This window comes from Musca autumnalis, unplaced genomic scaffold, assembly GCF_047663935.1.
Source record: "Musca autumnalis isolate F117 unplaced genomic scaffold, ASM4766393v1 scaffold_1, whole genome shotgun sequence".
NCBI lineage: Eukaryota > Metazoa > Arthropoda > Insecta > Diptera > Muscidae > Musca > Musca autumnalis.
In genome coordinates, this window is record NW_027411644.1 from 246,221,890 (window position 1) to 246,231,303 (window position 9,414).

The 9,414-nt window shown below is 36.5% G+C and overlaps 1 long non-coding RNA gene across 1 annotated transcript; it reads right to left on the reverse strand.

Annotated features, from left to right (window-relative positions):
* Positions 1 to 8,415: 8,415 nt before the first annotated feature.
* Positions 8,416 to 8,835, reverse strand: LOC141389311 (uncharacterized). Its single transcript, XR_012409021.1, has 2 exons — positions 8,612 to 8,835; positions 8,416 to 8,555 (listed from the first exon to the last, which is right to left on the reverse strand). It is a non-coding gene; the product is annotated as an uncharacterized lncRNA (long non-coding RNA).
* Positions 8,836 to 9,414: the final 579 nt, after the last annotated feature.

Genomic DNA, 9,414 nt, shown 5'->3' on the forward strand with positions numbered 1-9,414 from the left:
TATATGAGGGTGGACCCCAAAAAATGCTGTTCATTTTTGGATCCAAAGCATGTCATTTCCACCAATGCTTTGGCATGTAATTTTCACCAACCCTTTGCAATGACATTATCATTATGACGAGAGTTTTAACAACGTTGGTTGTGATTTCTAGTCTCCGACATCATCAAGCCTATTGTAAATAAGTAATCTTGACATTCATTTTCGGATCTTAAGATGACCTTCATTGTCGGATCCTAAGCATGTCATTTTGACCAATGCTTTGACATGTCATTTTCACCTACCCTTTGGCATGACATTTTCATGTCTTGTTTGGAAAATGGAAAATTATGTATTGAAATATGATTTTCATGACAAACCAAACTCTTTATTAATTCAAACTAATTCATGAAATAACTAGAGCAAATTTATCAGCATAAAGTTTACACCCAAAAATTTCAATTTTATGACCGCCGCTACACCGCAACAGAGTTTACTTCGTCCACTCTCAGCCACTGATTTTGTTTCATCTTACAAAAGCTTTTCTATTATCTTCTCATCACCAGTTGAGATTTCGACGTGGAATCCAACAGCACTCCTTTATGAATTTCTAGTTTGAACCTAGTCTGAACCTACATTTAATTTGTAATTTTATAACAAAAATTTTGGAAATGTATACTCTTTTTTTTTGACGTCGCTACATGTAGGGGTGTACAAATCGACTTGTTTGTTCCATGGTAGAACAAGAAAAGGTAGCAGCAATACCCAGCTGACTGAACTGGGTTGTAGTGTTAGTGTCAAATTTCATATGACATTTTATACATTCATTTCTATTTCGATGTACATTAGGGACATATATTTTTTGAGAGAAAAAATATATCATTCGGAAAAAACCATTTCCTAGAAAGACTTCTTCATATCAATGATATGTAACCTCCTCCAAGTTCGAACGATAAGCCGCGCAGTAAATCACCGCTTGTAGAGGCGATACAACGTTTGTTAATATGTGAGGTATTTTGTAAAAATTTAAAAAAATAAAGCCCTAATAAACATGTGCTTCTTTGATTTCTAAAACAAAACATTGAAACAGCTTCTCCTTTTTCTATGAATTTCCAGCGACCCCAAAACTTTCTGCAAGAATTCTACTTTCTGCGAGAATTTATGCATTTAGTGGAATGATGTGGAACCATAAAAATTGAAAATGTAACGAATTTTCATTAATGCTTTCCAAAATATTCAACCAAATGTGAAAAATTATTACTTTTTTAAATTCCAATAATTTATAGACATTTCCTTGTTTTGTTTACAAATACAACTGGTAGTAACGTTACAAACAAAAACAAATTCCTTTGTGGTTGTTGTTCGAGTTGTATTTGTTGTAGTATTAACTTTACCTTGTATTTGTTCTACCATGTGTTTGTTCCTAGTGATCTGTACAAATGATTCAAATGCTGATGAAAAGATCGGATCTTTCACGACTTGCTTTGAACCAATGCAAAATATGCCATGAAATCACGTCATCTCATAGAAACCCTTCCTTCAAATTTTGCTGGGTTTTAGTCACATTTTCAAACCGAATTAGCTATAATTTAACATTTAGGGTTCAACTTATATTCCAAAAATTATGAACTTATGTAAATGTTTTGGTATAGCCCCCATATAACAGTACCTCGAGATTTTCGGTATTTTGAGTAGTTTGACATTTAAGGTTCTCAGTGGCCAGGAAAGTTCTTCCCCAAAAATTTTCAACATAGGTCCATGTTTTAAAACAGCCCCCATATAACGGTATCTCCCGATTTTAGGTATTTAAAGCTTTTAGCTACAATTTCTAACCGAATTAGATCAAATTTAACATTTGAGGTTCTCAGTGTTCACGAAAAATCTACACCAACAATCGTCAACATAGGTCCATGTTTTGGTATAGCCACCATATAACGGTTCCTCCCGATTTTCGGTATTTTGAGAATTTTAACTACAATTTTAATCGAACTGGCTGTAATTTGACATTTGAGGTTTTCAGTGATCACGAATGATTTTCGGTATTTTGAGGGATATATTCTGTATATTCTGAGCTACATTGTTTCACGGATCCATCCGCAATTTGACATTTATGCTCCGTGCAGTTACAAAACTTTTCCAGCAAAAACTGTCAAGATAGGTCCACTCTTTGATATAGCTCCCATACAAAGATGCCACCTGATTGAACACATTTTTTAAATAAATTGTGGACAGAAAAGGAAACAATTTGTTTCATTTTAGTTAAGAATATTTTATGGTGGAGGGTATAAAAAGTTTGGCCCGGCCGAACTTAGCGACTTTCTACTTGTTATATTTAGGGATTTTTTGACATTTGTGGTCTCTGATTTGAAGTAAAGGGTGTGTTTCAAAGAAATTTTACGATTTTCAAAGTTTTGGCCAAATCGGATCCTCATTAGTAACTTATCGCGGATTTGGTCCATTATCTCAAGAAATATTGGCACTTACACCAGAAAGATTACACGGTATTACGCGGCGAGAACAATATGAGTATATTGCGAACTGTTTAAGTTAGAATTGATCACATTGTTTTATTTGGCCCTATGAATCGCATAGGCATATTCGTTGAAATCTCCTCATTCCCATTTATAACACCCCTGTAATAGTATGAGAGATTTCAACGAATATTCATTTGACAACCGCCCTCTTTAACCATCCATGCAGATGTCAGCACAATATAAACAAAACATAAAAAAGAAAGATCGATCGAAAGCTTGACTTGCAAGCACAAGAACCGCGCTTTATCGTAAGCATTGTACATATCGTTGTACTAAAGGTAATATTGTTTACCATCAATAAACACACGGCAATTGAGCCAACCTTTTTACTAATAAAACTATTGTGTTTTATTTTCTATTTCTTATTCTCTTTTTATATTGACGGCCAAACGTACGCATTGGGCGTACTGGCTCCATTGGGGAGCCTCGATAACACTTGTTCCCCCCAGTCCCTATAGTGCGGACTAAACATTTGGCCGCTTCGGGCCGAATAAACATTTGGTCCTTCGAGCCGGACAAACATTTGATCCAATCGAGCCGGATATTCCAGTTGGCATAATTTTGGAATTAAAATACAGTCCACAACATAATTGCAGCTTTCAACTACCATCGGTACGTATAGTGCAAAGTGAGCAATAAATAAAAATAAAAACAAGTGTTCGTTCGTTTGTTTGTGGCGTCTCGTTTTACAACGTCATAGATTCACTTTCTTGTCTATCGGTCAAAGTCCAAATCGTGGACAGACGTATGCACGGCAATAGAAAGATCAAAACAAAAATAATATTTTTTGTTCTAAAAACCTCTGTATTATTTTTGGTTTATATTCTCCTTGTTTGTCGCCATAAATTTCTACATTTCTATTGCTAATTGTTGTTGCCAAATTGTTCTAAAATTCCCCAAATCTACATTGATTTGCATTGATTTCGTTTCGCTTTAGCAGTGTAAATATACAAACATATTTTCATAAATACATCGATTACATATTTACACTGCACGGCCTATTCGTGGTCCCTTCTGCGTTGATACACATACGCTAGTATAGCTACATACACAGCATCGTCGCTCTGTCGTACCGTCTCGCCGGTCAGTAAGTGGCTTGCATGCAAATATATACACACACGCATAAATATTGCATTTTTGGACATTCCTCTTTCTGTCGTGTCCGTTTTTATTGCACAGTCTCCTGCCGGGGTATTATTACACAGTACTCGGTCAGTAAATTAGTACTGTGACACACTTTATTATATATTATGGTAAATATGTATAATAAATCGGTGTCAGGGAACATTTTAATAATATTTTTGCACATTTTGAAATTGCGTGCACCCTACAATAGGTCAGTTAGATCTTTTCTTGTGTAGGGCGTTATTTAAAAATATTTATTGTGTTTTGTATATATTTTGGAATTTCAATATAGTTTAAAATTTTTGTTGCATTATTGGACACAAATACACTACAACCGGTCAATTGGACTTTTTCTTGTGTAGAGTGTATTTTAGAAATTTTTTGTGCTAATTTTGTAATTATTTTTCTGGAATTTTGATATCGTTCGAATTTCCCCTTGATTTTTTGGACACAAATACGCTACATTCGGTGGCTATTTTGTATAAATTCGCACCTTACAGTCGCTCAATTGGATTTGTTCTTGTGTAGGGAGTTTTTTACTCGAATTTCGTGACTTTTTTCGGAATTTTGATATTGTTCGAATTTCCTGTTGAATTTGTTGTCACCAATACACTGCAATCGGTAGTTATTTCATGCTTTTGGTTGATAGTAGATATTTATTATTAGCTTTCACTGCAAATTAACATCGCCTAATGCTGTTTTTGGTAATAATTTTGTAAATTAGATGGTAATTTACAAATTTTACATTATTTTGGAATTTAAATATTGACTTAAATTTCTTATTGCATTTTTAGGCAAATAGTTGTCAATTGGATTTTTATTGCCTTCGTTTGCAAACTTTGGTTAGTTTTTGAGATTTTGAATATTGTTTCAATTTCCGATTTTAAATCAGCACGCTACAATTGGTAGCTTGATTATTCTTCCTTTTGTGGAAAGTAAATTAATTTATTGGCATTATTCTTTGTGGCTACAAATTTGCTATATTTATTTTATCCTGTGGTTACCATATTGTTGGTTTGATTTCTCTTTGTTTTTCGTTAATATGGCTTTCACCCCTAAAGAAAAGATCCTCAGAGCTTCCAACTCTATAGTGAGATTCACTGCACATTTCGGTGCTATGAAGGAAGACGAATATGACTTTTATGCTCTCGAAGTTAGGAGTGAGGAAATTGAGAAATTGTGGAAAAACTTTCAGCAAACTTTTAGTAAATGCCTCTCTTCTGTAGAAAATCCTGAAAATCTTAATTCCATATATGAGGAGTCGCATAAGAAATATACAAGTTGTTCTTCAAAGATAAATAGTTTGTTGTCCAAATTTAGTAGTTCATCTAAAATATCACCGAACACATTGGATAGTTCGGAAAACTTCTTAACAAAACATCCAGGCGACATTTCCGTGGAAAAACAGTCCTGTGATGTGAATGTTAAAAACGTGAGTTTGTCGTCCCATCTCTCTAGTGATGTGGGAACACAGGCGTCTAGCTCTTCAATATTGAGTATTGGGAATCCTAGAATAGGCACAAACTTCGTTGATGATCTCCCAGAATTTGATAGCATTCACAATCTTGCGTTACCTCCATGTGATATTCAGGTTTTCGATGGAAATATTCTAAATTGGCCCACTTTCAGAGATTTGTTTAGTGCGGTTTATATAAATAACTCCCAGTTGACAGATATTGAACGCTTGTGTCATCTGGTTAGTAAAACTAGTGGTGAGGCCCGAGAAATCGTCTCGAAGTTTCCTCTGACTCATAGGAGTTTCGATCTTGCGTGGAATGAATTGAATTCCACCTACGATAATCCACGATTGCTGGTACACAGCCAATTAAAATCATTATTTTCGCTTCCTGTTTTGGATCAGGAAACCAGTCCGGGACTAAAGTTCATACAGCGTGGAATAAATAGTTGCCTTTCGGCAATGGCAACTTATGAAATACCTACGGATAATTGGGATCCGATCGTGGTTTTCATTTGTTTACAAAAATTGCCTAAGATCACACACGCTTTATGGGAGCAAAGTGTGACAAATAAGTCTCGTCTTTCAACTTGGAAAGAATTAGATGGATTCTTGACAGAGAGAATTCGAACTCTTCTGTGTTTGCATGAAATGGGAAGTGTTGGCACTTTGTATAATTCGACTTGTAAAGTGTCTCCTAAATCTTGTACTTCTTCTCCTCACTCTTCACCCAGTCCCAAACACTTTTCGGCACCTCTTCGTTCGTCTCCTAATTCTTGTTGCGTTCTTTGTACAGAGCAACAACACAAATTAAATGTTTGCCAGCGGTTCGTAAATTGTACGCCGTTGGAAAGATTTAAATTGGTTAAAAAGCATCGTTTGTGTGTGAATTGCCTACGGAAGGGACACGAAGTCAAAAATTGTGCTAGTCGTTGTTGTCGAAAGTGCAACCAGAGACATCACACTCTGTTGCACAGAGATCGCTATATGGTGAGCAGTCCGAGTCAAATTGTGACTCTCAGAAGTTCGAAGTTGTCTGCTTCAGCTTCCACTTTTCGGCCTGGAACTTTAAATAGTAGCAGTAATTCTTCGTCTACATCTAGAGTTCCATCGGCATCGGTCGGTAATGTAGTTCGAAAAACATTCCACGTTACGCAGGAAAGAAAAGTAGTATTGGGAACAGCGCTGGTGAATATCGTTCATCAGGGAGCTTCTTTTCCTGCTAGGGCGCTGATCGACCCGGCTTCTGAGTCGTCTTTAATTTCGGAAAGACTTCAGAAGAATCTGAAACTCCAGGTTCAGTCCACGAAATCGTCAATCATTGGAGTTAATAGTACTGTCGCAGCTACATGTCGTAAAAGTTGTTCATTGAAACTTTGTAGTCGTGTGGACAGGTCGTCTACTTTTGAGACTTCGGCGTTGGTAGTAGATTCCATATCGAGAAATCTTCCAACCTTTTCGGTCACTTCGGACCTTAAGTCGGATTTGTCGAATATAGTTTTGGCAGATCCTCAATTCGGCGAATCGCGCCCCGTGGATATTTTGATAGGAGCAGATTTGTACCCGAAGATAATTAAAAATCATACTCTTCGACTTTCGTCCGGTTCGCTGCTCGCTCAAAATACAACATTTGGATGGATTGTTACGGGTCCTGTCACTTAAATTTGGTTTTTCGTAACTCGTACGGAAAAATAGTTGTAAAGCGGCCCCAAACAAACATAACGAACGTTAGCTCACGTTGCACTATCGTTCGCAGGGTCCCTAATGGCCCTTTCGTTAGCCAGGTCTATAGTGATCTGCACAACAGCTGGGTCCCTAATGGCCCAGTCACTTGAATGGTCCCTCATGACCATATTTACCGCGGGGTCCCTAATGGCCCGGGGTCCCTAATGGCCCGGGGTCCCTAATGGCCCGATCGTTTAGTTTGTAAGTTTATCGCATGGTCCCTAATGGCCATTTTATCGCGGGGTCCCTAATGGCCCGGGTCCCTCATGGCCCATCGTTTAGCATGTAAGAATGTTTTTGAAAAAATGAAATGCTAAAAACAAAAAAAAAATCAAAATCGTTTGAAAGAAAAAATGTAAAAGGTTATGCTCACGCCTGCACTATACATACTAATGCTGAATACCTACATATATACGAATACTTAATTACACATACTTTTCTATCGTATTTGTTAAAACATCTGGATGTTTCAAGGGAGGCGGCAAATGTTTAAGTTAGAATTGATCACATTGTTTTATTTGGCCCTATGAATCGCATAGGCATATTCGTTGAAATCTCCTCATTCCCATTTATAACACCCCTGTAATAGTATGAGAGATTTCAACGAATATTCATTTGACAACCGCCCTCTTTAACCATCCATGCAGATGTCAGCACAATATAAACAAAACATAAAAAAGAAAGATCGATCGAAAGCTTGACTTGCAAGCACAAGAACCGCGCTTTATCGTAAGCATTGTACATATCGTTGTACTAAAGGTAATATTGTTTACCATCAATAAACACACGGCAATTGAGCCAACCTTTTTACTAATAAAACTATTGTGTTTTATTTTCTATTTCTTATTCTCTTTTTATATTGACGGCCAAACGTACGCATTGGGCGTACTGGCTCCATTGGGGAGCCTCGATAACACTTGTTCCCCCCAGTCCCTATAGTGCGGACTAAACATTTGGCCGCTTCGGGCCGAATAAACACGAACAATTTCAAAACAAATTTTGTACAGCTTTTGCGCCACTCTCTCACGGACTATGGATTTGCACTGTTGCAAAAAATCAAAACTGCTCTAGAGATGGTCTTAAACTGCATATTTCCAAAATGTTTGAAACTGTGTGTGGGTGCTTCCCGAAGATGTAGACCAATATAGTCCATATTCTAACCTGATATATGTATATGTGGATGAAATATTACGAAAACCAAATTTTGAACTATATCGGTTCACCCGTTCTAGAGTTATTGTGCGCACAATTTCAACGAAAACTTTTGTGGGGATGGATGAAGTAGACTGATATGGTACATCTTCCAACTTGATTTATGATTGGATAAAACTTTACGAAGACCAAATCAGTTGATCCATTTGAGAGTTGTCGTGCGCTCTATACACACAGACGGATATGCTGAATCTATAATAAATTGTCTGAAACGATAACTTATGTTCACCTCATTGTATAACCACCAAATAAATGTACCAATCAATTTCACGTATTTTGGAGGTTTCAACCACACTTTTTTCCGAATCGGTTGTATATGTAATAAGTAATTTGCGACCGAAGGCTATCCTGCAGAAAAATCCGAGACCATTTAAAAGTCATACATTTAGTGTAAATTCCACACAAATTTAGAAATTTATTATTTTTAATTCATTTTACAGAGATTCACTTGAAAATACAATTTTAACCAGCCACTTTATTACAACCAGAAGATTCCACGCGGCATCTTCCGGGTACACCACGCCAAGCTAAAAATAAGGATTGGATTATACCCTTTAAAAAACAATTACATATAACAACTTACGTTCCCTATGTACACAACGTCGTACACTCAAAGTACAAAAATTGGAGAAGGTACAACGCATAATTCTGCCATCGCGAAGTCTTAAAGTACCACAAACAGGATCAAAATGTTGGGGACAAACTGTAGGACAACGTTGAGCTTGAATGACAACGAGGCATGTAATGAAACAAGAGAATTTAAAAAATAATGAAATTGAAAACATTTTTTTATTGAGTCGTATATGATAAATGCCAAAATGAAGCCGTTTTATGACAAAATTGTGGAATTTATATTAAACACTGGTATTTATTATGTTGAAAAACCGACCTACATGGTTTTCTGAGAAAGTATCATAAGTCGACATATGTCAATTATGGGTCACTGCTATCAAATAGTTTTAACTTAAAAGGCTTTACATAGCAACAATTCTACAAAAACTAATTTTCATAATTTTTGCATGCAAAATTACACACGAAAAAATAAGCAAATTATTAAAAATATTACAATTTTCCCTAGAATACATTTATCAGGTTCTATATATATATATATATGGTCCACAAACATCCCATACGGGACAAGGGAGACTTCTCTCATTTCAATGAGTGCACCTCGATTCATATTTAGCTCAATGATATGGGACCTACTGTTTATCGCCGAGTCCGAACGGCGTGTCTTAAGACACCACTTTTGTACAGAAGTTTTACATGGCTGAAATACTCAGGAAATGTCGCCAACATTACTGAGGGGTATTTTGCCAACGTTGAAAATTTTGATGTTGACTGGCCGGGGAATCGAACCCACGACCTTCAGCGTGCAAGGCGGGT